Below are 19,225 nucleotides of genomic sequence, written 5' to 3' on the forward strand. Positions count from 1 at the left end.
ATGCAAAAAAGCCCAATATTATACAATCCATGTATGGTGTACTGGTAAGGTTATGGCTAAAAGAGTGCATCTAGTAGAAGACGTGGGTCATAGGAGAAGATTAAAATGTTAGATTTTTTTTTTTTTTTTAATAAAGAAGGGAAAGGGGACGTGATTTAGACGCATTGGGTATAAAAGGGGAAAAACAAAGGGAATTAGCAAAAGTAGAATAAATAGTACAGTGAGATGACTTGAGAAAATAAAAAAGTGTCTTAGGTCTTGTCAGTGGAAATACTTTTCATTTAAAGGTTGGTATAACAGTAGAATGCCTTCCCAGTTGACATGATGCAATGTAATCCAGCCAAAGGCTTGGACAGGAAGAAATTATTAGGGTTAGGTACTAAAGAAGGGGCAACTGTTTTTTCAGTTAGCTGAATCAGCTTGCTAACACAACAGTTCAGATGGGCAATTACAAAGTCTTTGTCAGAAGCTTTATATATGCGCTCATGCATTTTGTTGGGGAAGTATTACTGTAATAGTAAATTATGTTTGAGTTTAGTAGCCGCCTTCTGTTTTTACGAGATTTGCTATGAATTTTCTAGCAGTGGCTCTTTTCTCAGCTCCTTATAGGAGGAATGAGACCTAGTACTGAGAGTCCTGATACTTAGAAAACTAAAGTGCAGTTTGAGTTCCTATTTAAAAAAATAAATAAATAAACTCTGAAACTGCATGTTGCACCTTTAAATTGATTTTGCCCAGGGAGGGGCCTACACCCTTCCATTCCTCTGGAGTGGGTATCTGTATTCCCCAGACCCCTTGTAGATACATACGTTAAGTCCAAGATCACTGTACCTCAGATAAGGGGGAAATAGATACTACAATCTCTGAGTTGTATTCCCTTCTGTTCCCACTTTCAGTGTTCAGAAGATCACATTTATTTTCCTCAAGACTTTCAACAGACATCCTGCTCTCTTCAAGGACCAGGACCAGATCCAATCTAATTGAATGCCCTGACAGAGAGGGTATCAGTCGGTTTTATATATATATATATATATATATATATATATATATATATATATATATATATATGTATATGTATATATATATATATATATATATATTTAGGAATCAAACACTGAAATACAGGAAACCCCTTGGTAACAGTTCATAGCCTTAATCCTCTGTGATAACTGTCAGACTAGTTACATTCTACAATGGTAGCAAAAACTTTAACAGCTTACTTTAGAAATACTGCCTCCCATAATTAACAATGTGTTGTTTATGAATTAATCCAAATGTTATAAATTATTATTACAGTGACAATCCCTGAAGAAGATACTACAGTCGTGCAAGGCACTCACCATAGCAGAAGATGTTTGAGGAGAGGTCACTGTTATGGAAAAGATACTTGTCCTACACCAGTCTAAGGGATTAGTTTTTGGTGTACTTACAGTAGTTTATTCTGAAAAAAAATCAGTTATTTGATTTGTTATAATAGTCTGACTTCAGCGAATGTTGGCATTTGATGTGTTGTTACTGTAAGCATGCTATAGTGTTTTACCTTCAGCAGGCACACTTCTCTGTGGGGTATTCTGCCTAAAAGAATCAAAGAGAGGAAAAACAAAAAAAGAAACAACAAAGGTTGGGAACATTTTGCTATATGTGTAGACACCTGAAAAAAACAAGGCTTGCATTGGTTATCACAGAGAAGAACTCCACTGTCAGAAAAAAGCCTCTGTGGATCTTGGGAAAGTAGAAAGAGGGTAGATCCAGATATTAAGATTTAATTCTGTAGTGACCTGTCCTTGAACATCTACTTTTATGATAATTACTTTTTTGCCTGCATTTAGGTCCTGTACTTTCACAAACAAAATAGGGCGGCCACGGTGGTGCAGTGGTTAGCATTGTCGCCTCAAAGCAAGAGGTTCTCCGGTTCGATCCTTGGCTGGGGTGCCTTCTGTGCGGAGTCTGCATGTCCTCTCTGTGGTCGCGTGGGTTTCCTCCAGGTGCTCCAGTTTCCTCCCACATCCAAAAGACATGCAGTAGGTGGATTGGGCACTTTAAATTGGCCCTAGGTGTGAGTGCGAGTGTGTATGTACCTTCTGTGGAAGGTTGGGCGCCGGGCTGGCAACTCAACACTGTAAAACTCCACTGCCAATCATGAGCGGACAAGTGATCCGCTGTGGCGACCCCTAACCAGGAAAAGCCGGAAGAAGAAGAAGAAGACTTTCACAAACAAAATAGATCCTGTTACTAATATTTAAAAAGGGGAGATGTAACTGGATCATTTAGGAAGAGAGTTAGACCTCAGCCTGTAATGAAGAGGCACAGAATGAGGCTTATTGGATTGTTTTGAGATAAATTAATATACATGCTGGATCAGTTGATGAGTATTTTACATTTTTTCTGGTTAATGTTGAAAATAAGGCTTTTTCAATGTGGAAATCCATGTTTGTTTTCTTTAAAACACCTTGTTGTTGTTGTGTCTTTCGGCTTTTCCCGGTTAGGGGTCGCCACAGCGGAACTCCAGTCCGCTAATGATTGGCAGTAGATTTTTACGTGCCGAGTTGCCAGCCCTGACGCACAACCTTCAACGAAGGTACTCCCATTCATGCATGTCTCCACACAGAAGAAGCTCTAGCTGAGAATCGAACCGGACAATGTCTTATTGTGAGGCAACAAAGCTACCACAGCACCACCACCGCAGTCTAAGTTTTTTTTTTTTTTTTTCAAACACCTTGTGACGCAGGCAAATTTACATTCATGTAAAAATAATCAAACTATATTAACATAACAAACATTATACTTCACATAAATTACTATATATCATACAGCCTAAGCAATATTACATACATTATTCAATTCCTACCTTCTTTAAACAAGAAACATGTTTATTAAACCATCACTTACTACATAGGCAATCATACATTTATATAAATGAAAACAAACCACGCCAACGCAATCCTAGTTGTAAGCGTTTTACATCACAAACCATACTGACACATTCCACTTGCAAACATTATACATCACTTATAATCTACCCAGTCTTTCTCACTCAGACATTATATAGCTCATTTAAGTCCTGACACCTTTTAGACCTCACTCTTCCCTTGTATGTATTGTTTGGAAATCCATATCTTGATAATATAATGTTAAGTTGTCTATCTCGCCTTCATTCTTGCTGGATGGGTTCGGAGCCGATCCTCGGCTCTGACTCGGCCTTCTACTAAAGCTCGAGAGCTATTTACCGGCTCGAGGCCTCCCCATATCCCACATTGCTAGGCGTCAGATACCCAGATCTCGTTTGCCGCTTCAGCTATGAGGTTGTGATTTTACCGGCTCCAGGTCGTATAAATCTTTTCTTCTATTATTACCTTTAATATTTTCTTATATTTAGATAATCCTTTCCTCTTAGTTTAATTAGACTGTATATGTATATTTATGTATATATTTGTTATTAGTAAGGTAGTTGTGTGGCTATAGATTTATAGTTATTATTATTGTTAGTTTACCTAGTGCGCATGTGTGTGTGCCTTGATTAAGCACTAGTTAACTTTTCCCTTTGGTATCCCTTTTTTAAAATGTCTAAAGATACCAAAGTTTCAGGTTTCAAGAAGTGTGACTCGTGCTGTCAGAAGATGTCTCTGACAGACGGTCACACTTCTTGTGTTTATTGCTTGGGTCCCCTACACCTGCAGGACTCTTGCTCGGTCTGCCATGCTTTCAGCCCGGGAGTCCTGCAGGAGCGTAGGAACAAGCTCATATTGAGAGGCTTACTTAAGCCAGAAGGATCCCCGGCTAAGCCTTCGTCAGGAAAATCCTTAAAGCCCGCCAAACTGTCGGCTCCCTGTTCGGAGCCGTCGCCGAGCGGAGCTCCTGTCTCCTTGTCAATTCCGGCTGGAACCGACATCTCAAGACCTCAGTCGGCTCTGACATTAGTGTTGGAACCTTCTCTGAGCCGAAAACATTCAAGGTCCCCCTCTTTAGAATCTGTTCGTTCGGCTCCGAGGTCTCCATTGCTTCAATCGGAGCGGAGCCATAGGTCCCACTCCTCTCGGTCCTCCAGGCTATCCGATCATGACTTGGAGAGGGTGGTCAGTAGGCTCCTAAAGTCGCAGGCCCTGGCCAAAATGTTGACCAGCCCTTCTCAACAGACTGTGGCTATCCCTGTGTCTTCAGCAGTTCCTCCTCCGACTCTACCACTGTGTTCGGAGCCGGAGCTCGTTGGGGCTCGAATCGTAGGAATGTCTGAGCCGATACCACACCTTTCGGCTCCCTCGTTGGCTCCGATCTCTTCATTGGTTCCGTCCTTGGAGGGATCCGGGTGCCGAGACTCCCTCATCGGCTCCGAGGTGGCGAGTGGCATCGGACCCTTGTCCAACCCCGTTCTCCCTCTCGGGGCCTCGGCGCAGGTGAGCTCGGCCCTGACATCGGCCTCGGAGCCGTCCCACTCTGTGCCGGGAGGAGTTCACGTCTCTTCGGAGTGGGGACCCTCTTCTCTGCCTGATAGGGGCGCCTTCGAGGTCATGAGGAGTGTGCTGACTCCTGTGTCGGCTCCACGATCGGCCCCTTCGGCTCCTCCCCCCATGGTGCCTGCTTCAGTCTCTGTCCACCCTTCTGACCCCAAGCGTGGAGAACAGATGCTCCAGGTCACCCCATTGGGCGTATCTTCCTCTTCCGAGGCCTCCCCTGATCATTCAAAGGAGCCCCCTCGGAAGAGAAAATGTAAGAGGAAACATGTTGACTCCCCCGAGTCAGTCACGTCTGATATCGACTTGGAGGATTCGGAATGGTCCCCAAGGTCCCCCACTGAGGATGTCTCTTTTTCAGACATCCTTGAGATCCTTAGGCAGAGGGGGAACTGGACTGCCCTTAACCCTTCCGAAGATGAGTCGGTGTACCTGGACGTGTCTGGTTCTCGCCCTTCCACCTCCTGGGTGTCTCCATCTTTCGACCCGCTCATGGAAGTGGTGGCTCGGAAGGCGTGGACAGCCCCGGACACAGTGGAACCAACTCCCTGCAGGCCCACTAAATTCATTACAGCCCCATCTGACAAGCAATTTCTGACAAAAGGTGTCCCTGTTGATGCCATGTTGGTGGCAGCAGCCACTAAAAAGGAATTAGCTGACCCTTCGGTGCCTGTCCATCCACCTAATAAAGAATCTAGGACAATGGACAGGTACGGGAAGCAGATGTTTTCTTCAACGACCTTTTCCATGTGATTGCTGAATTATCTGTGCCATTTCACCCGCCTTCAAAGGGATCTTCTCAAGGAACTGGGCGATACCCTTCAGGATCCATCAGCTGTGGGGTCTCAGGATAAGATTAACTCCCAGCTGGCGACCCTTAACTCTATAGTCAACTCCTCCATGCGGCTCATTTCTTATGCAGCCGATGGGGCGAGTAGGGCAGCAGGTACAGGCGTGGCTTTGAGAAGACATGCCTGGATGCGGTTATGTAACTTTGCTGACCCCTTTAATGCGTCCTTCACCAATACCCCCTTCGACGGTTCAGCTTTGTTTGGACCACAGGTGAAGGATACCCTTACCAGGTGTGAGCAGGAAGGCAAGACTCTCTCTGCCGTGGGAGTCCGTTTTTCTACTCCCTCTAGACCATACCCCAAAGGTCAGAAGAGTGGAAAAATGTGGTTTCGGAAACCCCAGGGAGTCGTGCCTGACACACGTGGTGAGTTTCCCTCCATGGGCAGAGGAGGAAACAATAATAGACACCGCCCGAGGGGCAGAGGGGGTCCGCAAAATCAGGGTAGCAGAGAATCTTTCTCTGACAAACCCTTTCAGCACCCCTGAGGGGCTGCCCAACTGTCCACCTTCGGAGGCAGTCGGGGGAAGATTGTCACTGTACCCAGAAGCCTGGCAACTCCTCACACAAGACAAATGGGTACAGTCTGTCATATCCGAGGGTTACAAAATCCCCTTTGTCCACACCCCTGTACAAACAAACAAGTCCCTTCCAGATGTTTCACCCGGTCTAAGGGAACAAGCAGTACTAGAAATTTCAAAACTGCTAAAAAAAAGGGCCATCCAGCCAGTCCCAGCAGACCAGCAAGGATCCGGGATTTACTCCAAGTTCTTTTTGGTACCAGAAAAGACGGGACTGGAGACCCATTTTGGATCTCAGCAGGTTAAACAAATCTGTTCAAAGAACGAAGTTCTGGATGGTCACGCTTCAGTCCATTCTACCCTTTTTGGGTCAGGACAATTGGATGTGCTCCATAGACCTTCAGGATGCGTACTGCCATATCAAAATGGACAGATGCTCCAGAAGGTTTCTGCACTTCTGGCTGGGAGCCAGTCACTATCAATTCAGAGCCCTGCCCTTTGGTCTCACCACAGCCCCCAGGGTGTTCACCAAATGTATGGCAGTGGTTATGGCTCACCTGAGACGGCGAGGATTCCAGGTGTTTCCATATCTAGACGACTGGCTCCTAACTGCTTCCGCCAGGCATTAGCTACTGCGAGCCAGGGATTATACCATCCAAACTTGCTCCGAGCTAGGTATCTCTATAAACTTCGAAAAGTCTGCATTGTCGCCTTGTCAATCTATAACCTTTATAGGTGCAAGATTAAATACAAGAGAGCTGTCGGCAAAACTTCCCTTAGAAAGAGTATCAGACATTCGCCGACATGTCCAGACCTTACTACAGTGCAAGAGAATTCAGGCCAGATTTGTACTGAAAACCTTGGGTCTCATGGCAGCAGCAATCACATTACTTCCCCTGGCTCGTTTTCACATGCGGATTCTTCAATGGATGCTTTTTACCCAATGGTCGTTTCAACAGCTTCCGATGTCTCACAACATAATAATCACCCAATCTTGCAAAGACCAACTTTCTTGGTGGATGGTCTCCTCTCAAGTACTTCAAGGCAGACCGTTTGTTCTTCCTCCTCCTGTTGCCACAGTGACAACGGATGCCTCCCTGATCGGGGGGGGGGGGCATTTTCGGGGCAGGACTGTCCAGGGCACTTGGCAACCTCTAGAGTACCACCTGCACATAAACGTCTTGGAGATGAGAGCGGTACTTTTAGCGTTGCAAGCTCTTCAGGACTCTCTACCCACCGAGACTATTGCAATTCAGACGGATGTCTGCTGTGTGGTACACCAACAAGCAGGGTGGAACCAGGTCCTATCCCTTATGTCAAGAAGCACTTAGACTCTGGCAGTGGGTGATCTCCTCTCAATGGTTTCTGATAGCAACGCACATCCCCGGGAAGTCCAACGTCATAGCAGACAGGCCGGGCAGAGCTATTCTCATGCCTCACGAGTGGTCTCTCAATCAGTTAGTAGCGGACAAACTTTTCTGCAGATGGGGTCAACCTTGCTATGACCTTTTTGCAACCCCTCTAAACAGCAAGTGCAATGACTTCTTCACTCTCTTCCCCCTCCCCGGCCACTCCCCCAGAGACGCTCTAGTTCACGATTGGCCCCGGGGTCTTCTGTATGCATTCCCACCTTTTCCCTTAATTCCCAAACTGATTCAGAAAGCGACCGCATTGGGATCCAGGATGATCCTCATTGCCCCTTACTGGCCTCGACAAATTTGGTTCCCATTCCTGCATCGTCACCTGCTGGAGCAGTCCTGGAATATGGACCCAGTGCTAGACCTCTTGGTCCATCAATCGGGCGGGCTGCACCAATCCCTTCAGTCTCTCAACCCCACAGCTTGGTTGCTCCACTTCCAACCTTAGCCAGGCTTCCACATATTTGTCAGCCAGTGCATGAAATCATCCTTTCTTCGCACAAATCTACTACCAGGAAGACTTATGCTAGTAAGTGGAAATGTTTCTCTTTCTGGGCGGAGGCTAGAAATATAGACCCTTTTACAGCCCCTGTCCATCACGTTCTAGATTTTTTGGCAGAACTTTTTCGAGCAGGTTCCTCATCTGCCACCATTAGAGTCCAGTTGGCTGCTATCGCTAATTTCCACGCCGGCCTGTTAGAAACCAGCATCATGTCCCACAAACTTTGTAAAGCCTTTCTTAAAGGGACTATTTTACTTAGGCCCCCTGATTAAAGATCCCCCACCTCCGTGGGATTTAAACCTAATATTAACTTCCTTGATTCTCCCTCCTTTTGAACCTGCGGCCTCCTGTTCCTTAAAATTACTCTCCTGGAAGACTCTCTTCTTAGTAGCCATCACCTCAGCTAGAAGAGTGTCGGAACTTCAAGCCCTCTGTATTCGTTCTCCTTATCTTGTTTTTCACAAGGATAGAGTTTCACTCAGGACTAATCCTTCATTTTTACCCAAAATACCTTCCGAGACAAACCTGAATCAGGCTATTGATCTTCCTGTCTTTTTTCCTAACTTTTCGAACAGAGCTGAACAAAAGTTGCACCAATTGGACGTTCACAGGCAATTACGTTTTTATTTGGATAGGACTAAACAAACAAGAAAATCGGACCAACTCTTCCTGTCCTATGCTGAGGGCAAGCAGGGCCTGCCAGTTTCTAAAGTAACCTTATCCAGGTGGTTGGCCTCTATTATTACTTTGATTTATCAACTGAGACATAAAGAACTCCCTACAAAACCAAAAGCTCATTCCACCAGAGCATTAGCTACGTTGGTAGCTTTTCAAGCAAGACTACCAATGGAATCTATTTGTGCTGCAGCCACATGGGCCACTCCTCATACTTTCATTTCACATTACAAGTTGGATATGGCTTCAAGGAGTCGAGCTGATTTTGGTTCCACTGTGCTCAAGAGTCTGTTCCGATGAGCCACCCAGGGCTAAAGTGCTAGGGACGCTGTCCCATTCAGCAAGAATGAAGGCGAGATAGACAACTTAACATTAAGAAGTTATGTACCTACCATAACGTTCCATGTTAGTTGTCTTCTTCTCGCCTTCTTTCTTGCGTCCCACCCTCCATCCCCTAGCCTGGACAGACCGAGAAGAATCCCTTTTGAGGCCTTCTTCCTCTGGTTGACTATTTTCTAGGTTATGTCCTCCTCTGTTTTTAGCACTGTAGGTAAACCTTGTAGTTTGGACAGGTGTCTCCAAAAATTTGTTTTTTCCATGGTGTTAGCTCTGCCAAACGAGATCTGGGTATCTGACACCTAGCATTGTGGGATATGGGGAGGCCTCGAGCCGGTAAATAGCTCTCGAGCTTTAGTAGAAGGCCGAGTCGGAGCCGAGGATCGGCTCCGAACCCATCCAGCAAGAAAGAAGGCGAGAAGAAGACAACTAACATGGAACGTTATGGTAGGTACATAACTTCTTATTCTTTTGCATTTGATTGTGTCATTTGTTGCAATATATCAGGCTTCCAGAATCAAGCCTTCTCAGAGCAATATTATTTTGTAAACCTCTCAGTGGTTCGAACATCAGAGTCTTGCCTGTATAATAATTACTTATATCATTTTAACATTATAACATGGTGGCATGTCCACCTTGCCTGCCATGCCAGATTTGTTGGGCTCCTCAGCTATCATCAAGTGCTTTCCAGTGTTCCACTCAGTACAAACCATTACCAGAGCATGCCTAGCTAGGCTGTGGAGTGAAGAGCCTCACAACTACTGTCACTCTGATAAGGGGAATATTTTCCTTCTAAAGCCCCCCCCCAACACATGTGCAGTGGCTCCAGTGCTATAGCAGGTACATTACTGCACTAATTTCCTATACAGTAAAGGAAGGATGAAACAGTTTATGCTAGCTCTCTTTTTTGTTTGAGTAAATATGGGGAATCCCTGCTACATCACTGACTTCTAGGGTTTGGGTGTTCAAGTGGTGCAGACTTCCAGAAAAATAACCAAGTACTTCTTACAGTGGCTATACTAAATACATACTGCTGTACTGAAATGATTGAGAGAATTAAAAAAACATTTAAGACCTTGGTTTAAGATGGTGGGATGCTTATTTCAAGTTAATCATTAAGACTAAGTTAATTCAGATATGATTCATTTAACTGCATAAAGGTTAAATACGCGTGTTGTGTATGACCTTATAAGGACTGTACTCTTCTCCAGAGGCCATTAGTAGTGTCACTGGAGAGAAACAGGTCGCTGGACAGAAAACTTTTTTTTTTACATGTGAATTGCTGTACACATAATGGTCTGTTACAGAAAAAAGTGGTTGTTACGACCATGTTTGTGAAATCCTTACTGTGTGGGACTTAAGCATTCTTTGCTTATCATTCATCTACAGCTTTGATTGATGTCTTAGTGAAATGCTATTAAGTGTATGATGCCATGAATTAATTTGCTGTTTTAAAACTTTGGCAACATTTGTTAATAATGTTAAAAGAAAAAAAAACATTGGGGATTTATCCCAAGTGCACTCTTTCAACTGCCACTAGATATGAAAATTTTGTCTAAGCTGTCCATTTGAAAGCCAAATTTTATAGCAGTGGACTGCAATGGCATATAGACAAAGTATCGAGTGCAGACTTGTTACTATGATTTTCCATGCCCACAGTGAATGTGTCAAGTCTTAAGAACAGAAAATCAAACTACCGTAAACTTTTATGATGTATTTTTCTCTTCAACATATCTTTTTTGCTAAGCTGGGCCACTTAACATGCCTGCAACAACATCCTTGACTACAGAACAATGAGTGGCTTAGGCACAGTTATTCTGAATATCTTATCCTATCCCCAAACTGGTGCATTTTATCTTACTTACTATATGATCATATGCTAGTATACTGTATTGTTTTTAGTTGGTTATTGGCTTATAATTAACACAGGATGATTCCACAGTTCACAAGTCATGCTGACAGAGCACCAAGTCTTATATTTTATAGGACATTGGTTTGTTCAAATCATGTTTTACTTATCTGCTGATTAATGGTGCTGGTGTGTAAATAATTCTGTTGGTAGTGCTGGCACCGTTCTCCAGGTTTCTAATGTAGTCTCCAGTGATGCTGTAATTCACATGGCCTCACATTAATGAATGAAATTTTCATGCCTGACAGTCATATACCATTTTTGGAAGTGTCCTTTGTGCTCATTGTGAGGCGTATTCTCTACACTACAAACCATAGCTTGAGAGAATCCCATTGTTCATTTCAGTTTTGCACTGTAGTCTATTCTGAGGAGCAGATACCTAAAGTACTTTTAACTGTAGTGCTGGTAGATAAAAACGTAGTCATTAGGACATGACTCAGTCAGTCTCCCATCCCAAGAGCTCTGGCAAAAATAGTTCATGATATTTTTATCTGGGAAAGTCTGTCTGTCTGCATAGTTGACTTGCATGTCTTGCCTTAAATGCCAGTGCGTACAGTCATTAATGCAACACATTTAGGAGAATCTTAAGTCTGGTGGTGGCAGTGCAGTGTTGTGTCTTTTGCTGCTTCCCCCTTTTTGTTTTTTCATTATTCAGCCATCTCACTTTCAACTTTTTCTGCTGTGTGGAATGCTGACTAGTTTCTTCTGCCTAGATCTGGTCCTCTTTCTAACATGCAGTTTTAAAGTAATTACAGCAATGATAAGATTAGATCTGTGAGATTTATTCTAGTCCAGTGTAGCGAGTAGTGTGTACTGTGTTATATTACTTTTCATTATCTCCAGCAACAGGAAACTACCAAACTGCAAAGTCTGTAGGGGTATTTATATTCAGTAAAATTGTATCTGTAGCCATCTTAATTTAAAACTATTAGGTAGTGTTTTATAGACAGTGTTCATCATAATTTGCTTTCACATTGACAGGTTGTAAGTCTTGGCTTTGCTGAGAGGCTAATATAGTTCCAAATTTCCTCTTCATGAATGATTTTATATAAATAAGTAAATACTCACAAGTTCTTAGCAGATAATCAATAAAAAGACCCACTCCCTTTAATGAAATTAAATATCAGAAAAAAGGGTACTTACATGTTATCGCAACCAGATATTTTACAACAGTTCCAGGGTAACGTTCATGAAATATGGTTATTACAGTTGTAGAAATGTCGTATAATGTGTGCCCTGTAACACTACATTTGTTTTGCATGTACTGCTATGAATAAAATGTAAAAAAACATACTGCTCGTGTTTCTGTTTGCACCTTACTGCCACTATTTCTGCTATTTCAAGTCTGTGTGCTGCACATTTCTTTCTCGTGGCAACAAATGTCTAATTACTGTTATTCCCACTACAACATAATACCAAACCACCAAATGAGCACTCTGCATCATTATAGCATTAATGAAATCAGTGATCGTTGTACTACAAAGTGTCTTTATCTGAACATGGCTCCTTCACAATGCAAAACACCTCAGTACTACCAACTTTCTGATTTAGAAACAACCAGAGAATCAGCTGTCAACATCATCCACCATCATAATTTACAATCATTACAATGAAATGGTTCTTTTCAACATTGCTTAAAACAATGGTCAAAAATGAACAAGTTTACCAAACAGCAATTCTATGTGCCTGTGTTTTCATTGTCTGAAGACTTTTCCTTGCACAAACTCAAAAGAATCCAACGAACACTACAAAAGCAGCCATGATAACTCAAGCGTGCGTCTGTAACGCACGCAAAACATGAAGAGGATTTCCTAAATTATTTTTGTTCCTAAAAGCAAGGTAAACTTTTTTTGCCACTACTGCTGACTTACAATAACAGTTTCCAGTATTTCAAGCACTGTTTTCTGTGGGGGTATGCACATTTCACAACCACGAAAATGTGGTTGCGATAATTCGTAAGTACCGAAAAAAGAAGTGGTGTTACAGGAACATGAGACAGAGAGGAGAAGGGGGAGGGAGACAATGAGGCATTTAAATTCACCGCATATTGATACTTTTACTCTTTAAGTTCAGCTGTTTTAACTGATGAAGCCTTTATTAATATCACTTTGCTTAAATGTGTATTTAAACGTGGCCTACTTTAATTTGGCTTTGCCTGGTACAGAAAGTGCTGGTTAGTTCATTCATTACTGACATAGCAGCACATCAAAGTACACCACCTGTATAATTCAGAAATGCTAAATGTACAAGTAGAATCATGTAATCTCTATTCAGACTGTCACATTAACAAGACAGCAAAATGTACAAAGAATGACCTTTCAAATCTCAGAATTCCAAATCAAGAAATCTTGAAATGAAATGTACTAACAAAGTAAAAATAATGCTTCATTGGTCATTTGCAAACAGTCCTTTGTAGATGTCCTTCTATGTTTGTAAGACTTCTAGCATTTTGAATTCTGGTATCTGATTGAGTAAACATTTGCTCAACAAAATAATTCATTGCCACAAGTGAGAATTAAACCAAAAACTGTAGTTTGCTACCCACAGTTTGAAATGCTTTATAACTTGCAAATGCTATCAGAGCAGGTAGCTAGTACTGCTTCATGTCATTAATTTCTTCTACAGTTTAGAAAGAGTTCCTCTTTGTGTTTCACATGCCAGTAATGCATTCTCCTTCATAGTTAACAGGTCTTCACCCAGTGCTTCTGTCTTTGGCATGCCTGTCTCAGGAAACCTCATTCCCTTCCTCACTGCTTGCACCAGTTGATTATTTACAAAACAGTTCTTTCAAATTTGTCTAATGCTTAAAAAATGTCACTCCTAGGTGTCATTTAAATTGTTTTAATTTTTCCTTGTGTGCAATTAGCAGTGCTGCTCTGCTGTTAAATTTCTTATCTCACCATTTTTATGTGTCAGGCTGCTAGGGCAGCAGTGGACTTAAAGATCATGTCTGAAGGTACAAAACGACCTTTGTTTTTTGCATATAAAAGTATTTGCATGCATCTTTATGCATACAAACACTTCCTATGCAAAAATCAAAGTTTCTTTCACACCAATTTACAAATAAAATTATTTTAAAAAATTACTTCCAAATGTGGAAGTCTAAACATGCACATCCATGTTTATGGCATTAATATTAATAGGTGGGAAGGAGGTGGTTATGTCACTTTGAGTTCCATTTGTTATGATGCTTATTAGAGTAGGTAATTAATTGTGAATTAAGTTATGTTATTGACATTTATTTCTCATGTTCACATTTTTCATTTACTTTAATTGGACTTCAAAGTAGAAATTATGATTTTTTCCCATGACAAAACCCTGCCTCTGTTTCTGGGCCTATGACCATTTCATTTTCTACGTGTAACTGTGGGAGGAAAAAAAAAACAAGCATAAGTGTATTTATTGCCCTGGGGATACACACAATACTTTTAAGTGCTCTGAGTTCTAAAAGCACTACAAAACTGCTACAGTTGTCCGAGATAGCTTTAATGCCTTTTAGTTAGTAATAGTCTGAAGCCTCCTGTTCTCACCTTCATGTGATAGGAGGTAGAATATACTATTAAAGGAAGGATTGATTATAAAGTGAAATATTTTTTGAGATATTGGCAGAAGCAGGGCAACACTCTGGATGTGAAGCAGAAGACTTAAATGGGATGAATCATTAGGTAACATACAGTATGAGGAAGAGACAAGGCACTTACTCCAAGAAATAAGTACTTTGTGCCTGTGAAACATGTCCCACAAACCAGAAAGCTTTGCTGGGTACCCGGAATGACCATATGTTGAACTACATTTCATAAATCATTGTTTTAAGGAGTATATCCACAGGAGTCATAAACTATAAGCTTTGCGGTCCCAAGAGTAAGGAGTTGGTGCTGTAAAACGAAGCACTATTTGTATATATCATGTATAATGGTTTGGATTACTTTATGCATTGCAGGCAAATTAAGTCTTCTTGAGCACTTGACATTAAGTTGTTTTACAGCTCTGGATAGTTTACATGCATAGGAGTAGGCCACGTCAGTTTTAATAATTGATTCTGATTTTGTATTCTTACTGTGCTGTGGTATTTTAAATTCAGTAAGCTGATATGAGTTCCACTGTTGAAAATTCGTTGAACACCTCTGTCTAAATTCAGGCTTTCTCAGGAGACAGACAACCCCTTTCAAAGGTACTTTCATGAAATATTAATTGTATAGTTTCGGATTGAAAAATTATGGAGGATGAATAATTGATTTTCAATTATTATTCACTTTTACCTCAGTTGGGTCCAGAAAGATAATGGGAGCACTTTGACTGTGGATGCCAGTCATTTAATTAGCTCATTCACATTGATGGGTATTTATTATACAGAGGCGGTAGCTCCCCAGTGTGTCTGGGCTCTCCTAAAGTCTTTTATATTAAAACACTGTCTTATGATAGATAACCCTTTCATTAAGCTCTTGGCTTATAGGTTATTAGCCTTTGAAAATAGTTTTAAAACCTCGACGAGTACAGTGAAGTTGGGCTGAAAAAAATGGTTTGAGTTGTTGGAACTACAAATAGCAAATTGCTTGCTACAAACAGCTAATGCAGATAAGCTGACTTATCCTAATTTATGCTTCTGTTTGTTTCATTTGAATTTTTTAAATCATTCACCCCATTATCCTACTGACAGTCTATCCCCAGCCACAATAGTACCCATGCATTTCCCATCAGCAGGGCAAAAAAGCATTCATAGCAGCGGTTAGCATTGTCACCTCACAGCAAGAGGTTCTCCGGTTTGATCCTCGGCTGGGGTGCCTTCTGTGCGGAGTCTGCATGTCCTCCCTGTGGTCACGTGGGTTTCCTCCGGGTGCTCCAGTTTCCTCCCACATCCCAAAGACATGCTGTAGGTGGATTGGACACTCTACATTGGCCCTAGGTATGAGTGTGTGCATGTGTGTGCCTTCCGTGGAAGGTTGGGTGCCGGGCTGGCAACCTGACACTGTAAAAACTCTACTGCCAATCATGAGTGGACAGGTGATCTGATGTGGCGACCCCTAACCGAGAAAAGCTGAAAGAAGAAGATGGTGACCATCATCCAGGTAGCCTAAGGCATTTTCCATTTTGTGGCAGTAACCCCTCCCACAGTGACTGACATACAGCTTCACAATTATCTGGCCTGCTATAGCTTCCACTGGGTGAATGCACATTACCATATGTGCTTCACGAGGGCTGCCACACATATGCAACATGGCAAAGCCAGGCTCAAATCTCCAACCTGTATGCTACATGCTGTATACCTGACTTTCCACTAGCTGCTGGTAGTACAGTGAAACAGACCATCTTCCTCCATGATAGACAAGTTCTTAGCTCCCATCCTACCTCATTGACTGTTCGTGATCTTTGGTCACTTGTAATCTAGGTCACAAAGTTGGGTTTTATGTCTTTGTGCCACAGAGCCAATGCTTTTCAAATAAAGTTTTTAAAAGGCATATTGTCTGTATGTACTAAAGATGTTTCTGAGCAACAAAGAAAGCCATCCTTATAGTCTGCCCCCCCCCCCCCCCATAAAAAATGTCAGTATTTCCTTCATGGTTTATGCAAAGTCCCTAATTCACAGATCAGGTTTTTTTTATCCCTTAAGTGGTAAGTTTAAATTAAGCCACATGGGAAGGCTGCCTGGTTCTAGCTGGTTCCCATGCATCATGAGAAATGCCTTTCCTATGTTCCCACTAGGCAGAACAATGATGTTTGTAGGAATGCATTTTTTTGTTTGTTTTTACCAACTCCAGTGTGGGTCAAAGTATAATTAAAACAGTGCATGTTGCAAGCTTGTAGGGCCAAAAATGTCAGATAAGACTGAAATAAATGTGTTACAGTCCTTTCAAGACTTCATTCCTTATATATGTGATAAGCTGCAGTTGTAGTAATATTTTTACATTTAAAAATATAATGATTAATCCTTTCATGTTGAAATGCCCTTTTTGTATTTTTTCTTCTTGAGAAATATATGACAGGATGTGGTTCTCCTGTATTAAATGGAGAAGTAGTTCCCTTGCAAAGTAGTCTTGCTGGAAATCTTAGACAGGCGACAGTGCATCTTAGGTGGCAGGTTGCACCATTTTATATTTTGACAGAAATAATTGTTTTGGTTACATTTGAGGATGACTGCATGCATTCCACCCAAATTCCAACAAAAAAATAAATAAATAACATTTTCAGAAGGTACCCACAGTCAATGTTTGGTGAATTGACTTGCTTATCATCATACAGTAGGCAAATGGAGGTTGTGAGAATCAAACCCAGGACTGCTGGAGGGTCTGGGAGCACATAATCTTAAACCTCAGCACCAAACTGCGAGACTCACTTGGATGCATATACAAGGACCTAGAGGGCATGTTTCTCCATGGCTATGTTGACCTTGGATGGGTAAGACCTCAACAAATGTCATCTGTGCCCATTAAAAGTAATGAGATCTGTGGAGAGTAGAGATGTTCTTCATTCCACATTGCTGCAGTCCTAACCATTGGGGTAGTCCGCTGTCCCAGTCGGCCCGAATACCATCCTCAGTCTTTTGCCGCATGGTCCGATGCAGAAGCAGTTTTGCGAGTGCAGGTTGGCGTTCTGAAATTTTCTGAAGTCGGAGTTTCAGACCGAATCAAAGTTGGGGAATATTTTGGTTTTTCTTGCCTCAGTATTTAACCGGATGTCAGAAAAAGTGAATAACTGTATTTCTTGTGAAACAGATACCTCATAGGGATTACCATACCTTGTGTATACCTTGTTTAGGGCCTGAGGTTGGATGCCGCTCTTGTGCTAGATTTAACCTATTAAGAGAAGGTTAGACTGTGCCAGGTTAGTTTTGGGAAGCGTTGTAATTATAAAATGCCGTCGGATGCTCCGGCGCCGCTTCAAAAAAAGCGCAAGGACAAAGCAGCAAAGCCTAGGTGGAAGAACCGCAGTCCCGGACGCGGTTCTTTAGAAGAGGTTTTGCCAGGAGTTTCTTTGGAGTCTCAGGGAGAGACTTTACTGTTACAGGATGTGTCCTCTCAGGAGGTAGGCCAGGCTGAAGGGGCTTCTCAGGTGGCTGTTCTTCCCTCTCTTCCTAAGGTGGTTAGAGCCTCCCCTTCGGTTTCCAAGGCTTCTTTGAGAGGCAGGCCAGGTTTAACTTCAGTGGGGGTTTCTCCTAGCTCTTCAGGATCTTTGCCTAAGAAACATATGCTTAAAATGGCAGAGGATTTGATTACTATGATTAGAGGCTCTATGCCTCCTGATAAGAGGCCTGAGCCTGAGTTTGAGAGTTTTGAGCAGTGTTCGGAGGCTTCTGGTCTTGACTGAAGACTTGCAGGAGTATCCTCCTTATTCGGATTCTGATATGGATGATTCTACTCCTTCAGCTTCTCCTCCTGAGGATTTTTCATTTTCAGAGACTCTGCATTCCATGAGGGAGCATTTTAAATGGGAAGGTCAAGATTTCTCTGATTCCAGGAAGAGGCTTAGGGAATTTTTGTTTTTACCCCAGCACAGGCCTTTGGCTATACCTCCTGTTCTGCATGTGGTGGAAGATGTTTTTGCAGAGGCTTCCCTGAACCCTGATTCTTTGCCTCCTGCCCCAGTTAAACCAGATAGGTACTATAGGGTGCCTGAAGCTCACAAGTATCTTTTTAAGAGTCCTAGGGCAGACCCGGAAACTGTCTCTCAGGGGCCTAAAGGTGTTAAGGCTTCTGTTGTTAAAAATCCTGTTCCTCCTGATAAAGAGGCAAGGGCTTTGGATAGATGGGGAAAGAAAGTGTATACTTCTTCCACTTTAGCCATGAAATTGCCAGTTTCACATGTTAAAATATCAAAATTATCTCCTTTCACAATTGAAGTCTAAGGTGGATGCCCTGGCGGAAGGTATTGAGTGTAAAGAGTTGCAGGATTTAGTTCATGTGTCTGAACAGGTGGGTAAGCATTCATTGCAATGTGGTTTTGATGCTGTGCAGGCCTCCCTCGGGGTGGCTGCCACTGGTTCTGTTCTTGCCTGGTTGAGGGATCAGAATTTAGCTGAGCATGTTAAGACAAGGATTTTGGATGCTCCTTTACAGTCTGACGTGTTGTTTGGTTGAAGCAGTTTTAAAGAAAATGGAGGACAAGGCTAAGTCTATGCAAACTGTTAAAGATTTTTGCAGGTGCAGCCTCCAAGTTTAGTAGAAATTGGCCTACTAAGGGATGGACATATCCTGCTTATGATTCCCAGTCTAGGGGTAGGTCTAGACGTGGTGGGGCAGAGCTCAAGGTTCTTTTAGGCCTAGAACAGGAGTTCACCTGCTCAGACTTCTGGTGAGGGCAGGGGTCAGTCCAACAGACCCAATGACCTGCCTTTTCAGCTGCCAGTACATTCTCATCTGGCAGCACCTTTGGGAGGAAGGCTGGCTCTTTTCAAAGAAAATTGGGATTTAATTACCCAAGACAGATGGGTTTTGGATATCATTCACCACGGTTACAGGTTTTATTTCCATACCTTGCCTCCTTTCAAAGGCATGCCAGACATTCCTCCTCTACAAAGAAAAGAGGCTCACAAGCAAATTTCTCTGTTACTCCAAATAGGGGCCATTCAGCC

At 42.4% G+C, this 19,225-nt stretch overlaps 1 protein-coding gene across 1 annotated transcript in view; it reads left to right on the forward strand.

Moving 5' to 3' along the window:
- The window catches only part of LOC122815211 (voltage-dependent L-type calcium channel subunit alpha-1C-like), a 465,608-nt gene that overhangs the window by 359,064 nt on the left and 87,319 nt on the right, over positions 1-19,225 (forward strand). The gene's annotated exons all lie outside the window — the stretch shown is intronic.

Source organism: Protopterus annectens, chromosome 11.part0 (assembly GCF_019279795.1).
Source record: "Protopterus annectens isolate FY-2018-M chromosome 11.part0, PAN1.0, whole genome shotgun sequence".
NCBI classification, from domain to species: Eukaryota; Metazoa; Chordata; order Ceratodontiformes; family Protopteridae; genus Protopterus; species Protopterus annectens.